The 11,082-nt window shown below is 45.3% G+C and overlaps 1 protein-coding gene across 2 annotated transcripts in view; it reads left to right on the top strand.

Moving 5' to 3' along the window:
• The first annotated feature begins 4,608 nt into the window (after positions 1-4,608).
• Positions 4,609-11,082, top strand: part of CSE1L (chromosome segregation 1 like) — a 46,734-nt gene continuing 40,260 nt past the window's right edge. Inside the window, exon 1 of one of the 2 annotated variants that reach the window (XM_045444301.1) lies at positions 4,609-4,779. The gene's annotated coding sequence lies outside the window, so the exon portion shown is untranslated. Of the gene's footprint in view, positions 4,780-8,185; positions 8,298-11,082 lie in introns of those variants that run through there. The other variant, XM_045444300.1, reaches the window with a different exon arrangement.

Genomic DNA, 11,082 nt, shown 5'->3' with positions numbered 1-11,082 from the left:
CCATGCTCTTAACTAGTGTGACACAAGATCAAAGAGTGACAGTAAAGGGCTGGTAAAAGATGTGTCAAGACATGTTAATTCTATCTCAATGAAGCCGGGGGGATGAAAAGATACGCCAGGAAACTGTTAACCAAAAGAAAGCAAGTCTAATAATATTGATGTCAGACAAGATAGAATTGGAAGAGGAAAGGTCTGAACAGGCCAAAGAGGAATATTGCGCATTGTGAGATGGTGGATAGACTTCAACATCTGGAAGAAATGGCAGGAACCTTATCTGCCTAATAGCTTTACAACATACAACAAAAGACCAGTGAATACACTTTAACAATGACGATGCCAGAATCACGGTGGGAGACCAATAAATGAGCCTCTCAGAGAACATCTGATAAAGCAAAATTAAAAGTAAGGACATAGAGGGGTGCCTGGGTGGCTCGGTCGGTTAAGCGTCCGACTTCAGCCAGGTCACGATCTCGCGGTCCGTGAGTTCGAGCCCCGCCTCAGGCTCTGGGCTGATGGCTCAGAGCCTGGAGCCTGTTTCCGATTCTGTGTCTCCCTCTCTCTCTGCCCCTCCCCCGTTCATGCTCTGTCTCTCTCTGTCTCAAAAATAAATAAACGTTAAAAAAAAAATTAAAAAAAAAAAAAGGACATAGAGAACACAATACAGTTTCCCAGGGGAGTCCAGGTATCACCCATGGAGGCTGGAGGACACACCAACCTTTTTCTGTGCCCCTCCCCTGCACGGTTCTCGCGGCTGCAAGGAGCAAAGGGAGTGGGCACCACTAGAGTTGTATCCACAGACACGGGAACCTTGGCACACTTCAGGGCTTTCTGCAGAAACTGGCAGAGATGCTGGATGACACAGGACTCCAGCCAGCCTCCCTCGTGATTAGCTCTCAGAGATGGAAAACTGTTAAATCATCAGGATTGTTCTCACCAGGACTGGAAGACAATGTTTGTCCAGGAAAGCAGATACGTATGATTGATTGCTTGTCCTATTGCTGTAATGGTAAAAATACATCTTTTCCACCAATGTCCCAGTAACTTACATCTTTCTCAGTGGACTTTATTTATATAGGGTATTTCATTCAGCATTCAACAAATGCTTATTGAGCAGGTGTTGTGTGCTAGGTGCTGGGGGGTACAGCTGTAAATAAGATAAATGATGTCCTTTGTTTTAAAGCTTATTTCTTTATTTTAGAGACAGGGAGAGAGAGAGCCCCAAGTGGGCTCCAAGCTGTCAGCACAAAGCCCGATCCAGGGCTTGATCTCACAAACCGTGAGATCATGATCTGAACCAAGATCAAAAATCAGACACTTGGGGCGCCTGGGTGGCTCAGTCGGTTAAGCGTCCAACTTGGGTTCAGGTCATGATCTCACGGTTTGTGGGTTCAAGCCCTGTGTCGGGATCTGCACTGACAGTGCAGAGCCTGCTTGCAATTCTCTCTCTCTCTCCCTCTCTGTCTCTGCCCCTCCCTGACTTGTACTTTCTCTCTCAAAATAAAATAAATAACCTTAAAAAAAAAAAAAGAGTCTGACACCTAACTGACTGAGCCATCCAGGTGCCCCAAGGTACTTTTTCTTTTTTTTTTTTTAATTTTTTTTTTCAACGTTTATTTATTTTTGGGACAGAGAGAGACAGAGCATGAACGGGGGAGGGGCAGAGAGAGAGGGAGACACAGAATCGGAAACAGGCTCCAGGCTCTGAGCCATCAGCCCAGAGCCCGACGCGGGGCTCGAACTCACGGACTGCAAGATCGTGACCTGGCTGAAGTCGGACGCTTAACCGACTGCGCCACCCAGGCGCCCCCCAAGGTACTTTTTCTAATAGAGTCCTTAAGCTAATGATGAGGGGAACAATTAACAAAGAGACAATCACAAAGAGTGATAAATGCTATGAAGAAAACAGAAAGATATGAGGCTAGGGTTGCCAGATAAAATTCAGGGCACCTGAGTCAATGTGAATTTCAGATAAACAATGTATAATCTTTTAGTATAAGTATGTCCCATGCAATATTTACACTAAAAAAATCATGCACTGCTTTTCTGAGATTCACATTGAACTGGGTGTCCTGTACTTTGCTTGCTAAATCTGGCAAACCTAAATGTCGAGTTACTGGGTGTGGACAGTGGGCAATTTCAGATAGGATGGTGACATTTGAGTTGGAATCTGAATGTACAGAGATGGAGTCAGTTATTCAGGGGTCTAGAAGAGCATTCCAGGCAGAAGGAAGAGCAGCTACAAACGCTCTGAGGTGGGAGAAAGCTTGGATCTTGGAAGAACAAAAAGGAAGGTGAAGTGGCTACATTGAGTGAGGGTGGAGAGGAGGAGGAAGGAAGGTGATGAGGTCAGGCAGGTTGGCAGGGGCCACATCTTGCAGCGTTTGTGGGCTGTGATAAGAGATGTTGAGCAATTTTACAAAAACTTACATCATTCACTCAAACAGAGCATTTTTTTTTTTACATTTTATCTCAGGAATTGCTTTTACATGTTCAAAGGCAGGGTGCTATCAAAGATAAACAAAGCTGGACATTGTTAAAACAGTAAAAACAGATTTTATTCAGTACTGACAGTAGGGGAAAGAGCGGATTCCGACTATGCAGAGGTGATTGGGCATTTTAAAGGAGAATGAGGGAGTGCGGGAGAGAGTGAGGGCACAGGTAAAAACTTACAAAGGGTTGGTTGGTGTAAATGTGATCAGGTTAGCTATGTCTGCTAGCTGGCAATTATCAAGGTTGCAGCCTCCCACAGAGACCAAGAGACCGAGGCCTTACCTTCCTGATGATTATATTTCAAAGGAACGGCTTTCAGGTCAATTGAGAAAGACACTCCTAATTGCAACAGATACATATATATCTCAAAGAGACTGAAGAAGAATTCACAATTGTAAGCCCTTCTTAGTAAATGCTCTAAGATGGGGAGCCTGGGTGATTCAGTCGTTTAAGCGACCAACTCTGGATTTCTGCTCTGGTCATGGTCTCATGGTTCATGAGACTGAGCCCCGTGTTGGGCTCTGCACTGACAGTCGAAAGCCTGCTTGGGATTCTGTCTCCCTCTTTCTCTGCCCCTCCACTGCTCACGCTTTATCTCTCTCTCAAAATTAATAAACTTAAAAAAAAAAAAGTAAATGTTCTAAGAAAGTGAGGGCCTATTCTTAGGTGTTGGGCTAGAACAAACACAAACAGTAAATTCTCCTGACAGCATTGAGTTTTCTCAAGCAGTTATGGGGAGGGGGGGAGGGGGAGACACTGGGGTCATACTAAGGTCATGGCTTTATGCTGCAAGAAGCCAAGTTCAAGTTCGGTCATTTCTTGCTGCAGAGATTTGGACAGAGTCATTACGTGGTGAGAGTTCTGCAATTCTCAGTGCCTATGTAATTCTGTGTTCTTATATTTGTTTCCTTGAATGATAACCAAATATGTGCCTTTCAGTCCCTGGAGGAGCAAACTAGCAATTGCAAGGGATGGGCTCTGAAAGAGCTGGGCCCGCTGGCGGCCAAAACTGAGGGCTGGGCCATAAATCCTCATTGCTTCCTGTCATTGTCACACTCAATGGATCATAAGATCCTGCAGGCCCTACCTCTACAGTATCTCCTGAAGCTGTCCACTTGTTTCCATATGCACCATTACTCACCTGAGTCTGAGCATCTCATCTCTCTCCTGGAGGCCTCCAGTCTCCCCTGCTTCAAGCTCTTCCCCCCATACAGTCCATTTCCACACAGCAACTGGTGGGCCTTTTAAAGTATAGATTTGGGGGGCCCCTGGGTGGCTCAGTCGGTTAAGCGTGCGACTTCAGCTCAGGTCATGATCTCGCGGTCCGTCAGTTCGAGCCCCGCGTCGGGCTCTGTGCTGACAGCTCAGAGCCTGGAGCCTGCTTCCGATTCTTTGTCTCCTTCTCTCTCTGCCCCTCCCCCGTTCATGCTCTGTTTGTCTCAAAAATAAATAAACTTTAAAATAAAATAAAATAAAATAAAATAAAATATAGATTTGGTGGTCATCCTGTAGTGGATGCACATAAGGCACAGTCTAACAAGGCTTATGAGCCCTACATCATCTGGCCCCTGCTGGCTTCTCTACCTTCCGCCTCCTGTTCCTCCGCACTTCATTAAGCCCCAGCCTAGTTCACGCCTGATCTTCACACAGCTGTCTCCTTGTTGAAACTTAGGCCACATGTCACTTGTTCAGAGGCCTTCTCTGACCATCCAATGACCTTCCAAGTCACTGCCTGTCATATCACCCTGTTTTAAATTTTCTTCTCATAGCGCTTATCAAGATCTGAAATTATTTTGTTTATTGCTTCTCTCGCTCTAAAACATGCGCTCTGCGAGGGGGCAGAAAGTTCTCCGTCTAAGGCTATGGACAGGACTTTGAGCAGTTCGTTCAACAGTTATATAAGACCTACTACGTGCCTCACTGAAGCCCTACGTCAGACGAGGTCGCACTCCAGCGGCCCCTGGCCGAACCAGCGTCCATCTGGGGGCGGGGGGGTAAGGATGAGGACTGCGATGCCCGCGGCGGTGATCTAAGCCAAAGGGCATTGTCGCTTGTGACGTCAGCGCAAACACGGAGCGCGTCTCCATTGGTCTTTCCAGTTTGGGTGGGGCCCGAGCGCTCCTGGCCCCGCCCCCCCGCCTCTGCCCCTCTCACGCATGCGCCCGGGCCGCAGCCTCGCCGCCGCGCCATTTTGCCGGGGTTTGAATGTGAGGCGGAGCGGCAGGGGTGGGTAGTGCCGGCCACAGTTCGCGGCTGAGATTCCCTTCTCCGTTCCCGTATCCCCAGGAGGTGAGGCGCGGGGCGTGCACGGCCTGGCAGGGTGGCTTCTTGGGACCCAGCTAGGGGAGGGATGCGGCGCTCCTGACACTTCCGAGCGCTGGGAAGCAAAGACCGCGCCTCTGGGCGAGAGCGGAATGCGGGCCCGTGCTTCGGGAGGCGCCCTCGGGCGAGGTCTTTGCCTGCACCGACGGGTCTCTCTTCACCTCACCTCGCGGCGTCCCGAGGCTCGGGCCCACGCGCGGCGGCCCCAGGGCCTGTGAGGGGCGAGGGCCCCCGAGGCGCGGCCTAACGCGAGCTGCCCGAGGGCCCGCCCCTTCCCCTCCAGCGCCGCGCCGATTGGTCGCGCTGCCGCCGGGCCGCTCGGGAAGGCCGCCTCTCATTGGTCGCGCCTGCGCGTCCGTTCTCGTCGCTCCCGGCCACCCGCAACGTGAGCTGAGTGCCGCGGCGAGGCCTGTCCGGCCGGGCTGCTGGGTGAGGGACGGCCGCCGCCCAGACCTCCTCTTGCCCCGACTCACTTTCTGATTTGAGAGGGGGGAACTTTAACTTCCCTGTGCTTCAGTCTCCCCAACCGTAATTGAGCATCGTGATCTCACTTTGCTGAGTTAAGGAGTATGTCCTAGTGCGTGCACCTGCCCAGTAATGTAGAGTCCAGCTCTTGGGGGGAAACGCGATAATACGGTAGTTCGGAGCATGAGCTTTGGAATTGGAAGGCCTGGGTTCGCTCCAGATTTGGCCTCTCCCTAGGAGTGCAATGCAGGGCTAGTCACTTCATCCCTCGGTGTCTCCCATTTCGTTATGCGCAAAGTGGGTTTGAAAACAATCTGCTTGGTAAAGTGGTTGTGAGAATCCACTCAGTTATTACCGTGGTTTACAGAGTCCCACCTGAAGTGACCGTTGTCCGCCTCTTCCACCCATCTGCTCTTAGCCGCTGTAGCTGTACTGCTGACTTCTGTTTGCTTAAATGTTCCAAGCTCGTGCCCACCGTAAAGCGTTTGGACCTGCCTTTTCGTTTGCTTGAAAATTACCGACCTCTTAGGTTTGCAAGACTGGCTCCCTGTTTCACGCCTCTTACACCTTCTTTGACCAACTTCTCTGAGGGCTTCTTTCTTTCACCTCTTAATAGCATTTATCATTATCTAGAACTACTTAGAGTTGTTCACTGTTTCTCAGCTGCTGGGCTGTGAACTTCAAGAGCAAGGACCTTGCCTGTCTTTGTTGTTGTGTTCTGGTGATGAGTGCTTGCCACGTGGTATTATTCCTTGGAAGCACAGAAGGGGACTTTTACTCTTGGATCCCACCAGCGTTCTTTTCTCATCCCCTCGCCCCCCACCCCCATCCGAAGTTTTTGCTTGTGTGTGTGTTTCTCCAGTTGTTGCATAATTCCCGGGACTCTTAGTTCACCCTGTTCTCGCCACCCCGCCCGCCTCAAGACTCTTCCCCTTCTTTCCATCAATGCAAGGGAATTTTCTCTTCCCATCTGGTTACTTTGATTTCTGCTATTTGGGGGCTGGGACAGAGGTTTCCTACATTTGACCTTAGCCAAAAGGCTGAGAAGCGGTGGGCGCAGAGGTTTCCTATACAGGATTGGATGGGTTTGAGAGCACTGCTCTAGCTTTGGAATTAATTTGTTCTTTTATTCATTTAATAACTACAGAGCATCCACTTAATCTCTGGAAAAAACAGTGAAGAAATAAACATGGACAGGGTCCTTTCCCGTGGAGAGCTTATATCCTAGTGGGAGAAAAAAACAATACAAATAAATGAATTAGATAGTTTCAGATACTGATAAGTGACAGGTGAAGAAGGTGGCATATGAGCTGAGACCAGCCATGGAAAGGTGAGGGGACAGAGGATTCTAGGCAGAGGATATAGAAAGTACAAAGGCTCGAGGATAGGAATAGACTTAGAATATTGGAGGAAAATCCAGCATGCTACAGTAGTGTATGAAGAAAGGAGAGGTGTCCAGGGGCCAGATCATGTAGGGCTTTGTAGACAATTACAGAGTTTGGATTTTATTCTAAATGGTATGTTCCTGTGATTAGAAAGCAGAGGGTGGGTCAAAGTGCCTTGGTATGTTCTTGATGTGTATGTGCCAGATAGTTTTCATTCATTGGAACTCTTTCCCTTTCCCCAGATGTAAGGACACAGGAATGGTTCTCTAATGTGGAGGAAATATCTAAGGAAAAGGCACAGATCTTGGATCAGCTTATGTCACAGATGTCTGTGAGATGGCCTTGGAAAGCTTTTATTCCAAGTCTTCATCCATAACTGAGGGCCTGTGGGAAGAGGCTAGACTTAGGTCCAGCCATTCATTCAACAAGAAGAACTTGGAATTTAGATAAGTTTCTCATAATTGAGTTACTGTGGCACATGTGTTTTATTTTTTAACTGAATTGGTAAGGATTTCCAAAGATAGTTCTGTGGAAAAACTAAAGCGTTGCCCCTTTTTTAAAGGCAAAAGAATGTATTTCCCATTTTTAGTTTGAATCTTTATTTTAAAATCAGTAACACTTTTTATGTTTACATATTGCTGATATTTTAAAAAGTCAAAATACTTTCACCCGTGGCCAAATTAGGTAGCTTAATTAGACCTTGATTTTGCCCATGTATGGTGAATACCTATGGAGTATTCTCTAAAATTACCTTATTTGTCATGCTTTCCCAAATCAGGACTAAGCTTATAATTTGGTTTTATAGACATTATCATTAAGGAGATACAAAAAGGGTTTGTTGATAAATATTTAGTTCCTTAACTAATACTAAATTGTAGAGTCTGTGTAGTATTTTGACTTTTAGGGATTGTTGCATGTATGTTTGTATATCTCCCCTGTCCCCAATGCACACTTTTTTAAAGTTTATTTTATTTTGAGAGAGAGAGTGCATTGGGGAGGGGCAGAGAGAGAGAATCCCAAGCAGGCTCTGTGCTGTCAGTTCTGAGCCCAAATCAAGAGTTGGTTGCTCTGCCAATTGAACCACGCTGGTGCCCCCCCCCGCCCCCACTTTTTTTTTTAACTTACAAATAGTCGTATTTTAGTACCTCAACTTTGTCATTTTAGGGTCATTCTATCATGTGGTCTTAGAATCAGTTTTCCCACCTCTTATTTTTCACAGTCAATTGACCAGAACGAACGTGTGAAATGATAATGCTTTTGATGGAAAAATCAAGGGAATGTAGCTTTTGAAAATAGTGTAAGAAATATATATTAGGTATTTATCACTATTGTAAAGCTCTAGGGAGATTGAAATGAACAAAACACAAAGCCCCTACTCTCATGGAACCTAGAGTCTAGGGAAGAGAGAAGCACAGTGAACAAGAAAGCAAAGTAATATGGCATATAATATTTGGGAATTTGGAGCTTGGAAAAATAGAATAAGGGAATGGAGAGTGACTAATGTGGGTGCTCTTTTAGATAGGATGGTCCAGGAACTTATCTCTGAAAAGAGACAACCTTGGAAAAAGACCTGAGTGAAGTGGGCAGTGAGCCATGCAGCTCTCCAGAGGCAGAGCTGTTCAGGCAGGGAGGACGGTAAGTGCAGAATCCTGAAACAAAAGTATGAACACTGACATAATATGAACAGTAACATAAGACAGATCTCAAATTCACTTTTTTAAAGAATTTATTTCTTTTTTCTTTTTTTAAATTATTTTTAATGTTTATTTATTTTTGAGAGAGAGAGAGAGACACACACACAAAGGATGGCACAGTCAACGCAAAGCTCAGTGTGGGGCTCGAACTCACTAACCATGAGATCATGACCTGAGCCGTAAGTCAGACACTTAACCGACTGAGCCACCCAGGAACCCCATTAATTTATTTTTTTAATTTACATTCAAGTTAGTTAGCGTATAGTGCAACAGTGATTTCAGGAGTAGATTCCTTAGTGCCCCTTACCCGTTTAGCCCATCCCCCCACCCACAGCCCCTCCAGTAACCCTCTGTTCTCTGTATTTAAGAGTCTCTTATGTTTTGTCCCCCTCCATTTTTATATTATTTTTGCTTCCCTTCCCTTATGTTCATCTGTTCTGTGTTTTAAAGTCCTCATATGAGTGAAATCATATGATATTAGTCTTTCTCTGACTAATTTCGCTTAGCATAATACCCTCTAGTTCCATCTACGTAGTTGCAGATGGCAAGATTTCCTTCTTTTTGATTGCCGACTAATGCTCCATTGTATGTATGTGTGTGTATACACACACACCACATCTTCTTTATCCATTCATCTATCAATGGATATTTGGGCTCTTTTCATACTTTGGCTGTTGTTGATAGTGCTGCCATAAACATGGGGGTGCATGTGTCCCTTCGAAACAGCATACCTGTATCCCTTGGATAAATACCTAGTAGTGCAATTGCTTGTTGTAAGGTAGTTCTATTTTTAATTTTTTGAGGAACTTCCATACTGTTTTCCAGAGCGGCTGCACCAGTTTGCATTCCCACCAACAGTGCAAAAGAGATCCTCTTTCTCCACATCCTCACCAGCATCTGTTGTCGCCTCAGTTGTTAATGAGCCATTCTGACAGGTGTGAGGTGCTATCTCATAGTGGTTTTGATTTGTATTTCCCTGATGATGAGTGGTATTGAGCATTTTTTCATGTGTCGATTGGCCATCTGCATGTCTTCTTTGGAGAAGTGTCTATTCATGTTTTTTGCCCATTTCTTCACTGGATTATTTGTTTTTTGGGTGTTGAGTTTGATAAGTTTTTTATAGATTTTGGACAGTAACCCTTTATCTGATATGTCGTTTTCAAGTATCTCCTCCCATTCCGTCGCTTGCCTTTTAGTTTTGCCGATTGTTTCCTTCGCTGTGCAGAAGCTTTTTATTTTGATGAGGTCCCAATAGTTCGTTTTTGCTTTTGTTTCCCTTGTCTCAGAGATGCGTTGAGTAAGAAGTTGTCATGGCCAAAGTTAAAGAGGTTTTTGTCTGCTTTCTCCTCAAGGATTTTGATGGCTTCTTGTCTTAACATTTAGGTCTTCATCCATTTTGAGTTTATTTTTGTGTATGGTGTCAGAAAGTGGTTCAGGTCCATTTTTCTGCATGTTGCTGTCCAGTTTTGCCAGCACCACTTGCTGAAGTGACTGTCTTTATTCCCTTGGATATTCTTTCTTGCTTTGTCAAAGATTAGTTGGCTGTACGTTTGTGGGTCCATTTCTGGGTTCTCTATTCTGTTCCATTGATGTGAGTGTCTGTTTTTGTGCCAGTACCATACTGTCTTGATGATTACAGCTTTGTAATACAGCTTGAAGTCTGTCGGATTCACTTCTTCCTTGAAACACTTTTAAGTGAACAGAAACGAATTATGGTGGGTAAGTTGGTCATGTAACTGAATTCCTATGTTGTTGGGGTTCCTCATAACTGATCCTTGAAGAATAGTCTCTAATTCATACCGGGAACTCCTGTTTTAGCTAGTTGACTGACATTGACTCATCCTTTAGTTCATGCAACAAATGCTTACTGAATATCTTCTATGTGCCAGACAGTGGTAAAAGTCCTGGGCTTACAGAGACAAGACATACAAAGTCCCTGCCCTAAGGAGCTTACAAATAAGGATAGCAGTTACATTAAAGATACTTAAAAAAAGCAAAAAAGCTATTTCAGATGATGTTACTGCTGTTAATAGTGTAGATGATAGTGATGGAAGGCCTTTTTAAGAAGTTGATGGTGGGCTGACAGCTGAATGATGCCCAGTATCAGATTAGAAGGAAGAGCATTATTACAGGCATGGAGAACTGTCTTGGCTGGTTCAAGCAACAGAGGGAAGGCTTTGTGGCTTGAGCACAGAACCAAAAGGAAGGTAGGTGAGGTTGACAGGTGTCAGAATGCATAAGACTTTGCCATGGTAAAGAGTTTGGATTTTTTTTTTTTTTTTTTTTTTCAACGTTTATTTATTTTTTTTGGGACAGAGAGAGGCAGAGCATGAACGGGGGAGGGGCAGAGAGAGAGGGAGACACAGAATCGGAAACAGGCTCCAGGCTCTGAGCCATCAGCCCAGAGCCCGACGCGGGGCTCGAACTCACGGACCACGAGATCGTGACCTGGCTGAAGTCGGACGCTTAACCGACTGCGCCACCCAGGCGCCCCAAGAGTTTGGATTTTTAATTCAGATAAATTATGAGGAATCTAAGAGATTTTGGTTGTGATATGTACAGTGCTATAGGAACATAATGAAGAAAGTTAGTGAAATGCAAAATTATTGAGGAGTGTATTAAACTCAGCAGAATAGATCCAATTAATCTCTAATCCTCCCAACACACACACACAGTTTCTAACATGCTGCCTTGCGTAAATCTCAAAAAGGTAGGACAAATTTGTG

Source organism: Leopardus geoffroyi, chromosome A3 (genome assembly GCF_018350155.1).
Source record: "Leopardus geoffroyi isolate Oge1 chromosome A3, O.geoffroyi_Oge1_pat1.0, whole genome shotgun sequence".
Taxonomy (NCBI): Eukaryota; Metazoa; Chordata; class Mammalia; order Carnivora; family Felidae; genus Leopardus; species Leopardus geoffroyi.
The sequence above is the reverse complement of the archived record's forward strand: the minus strand, read 5'-3'. Positions and strand labels throughout refer to the sequence as shown.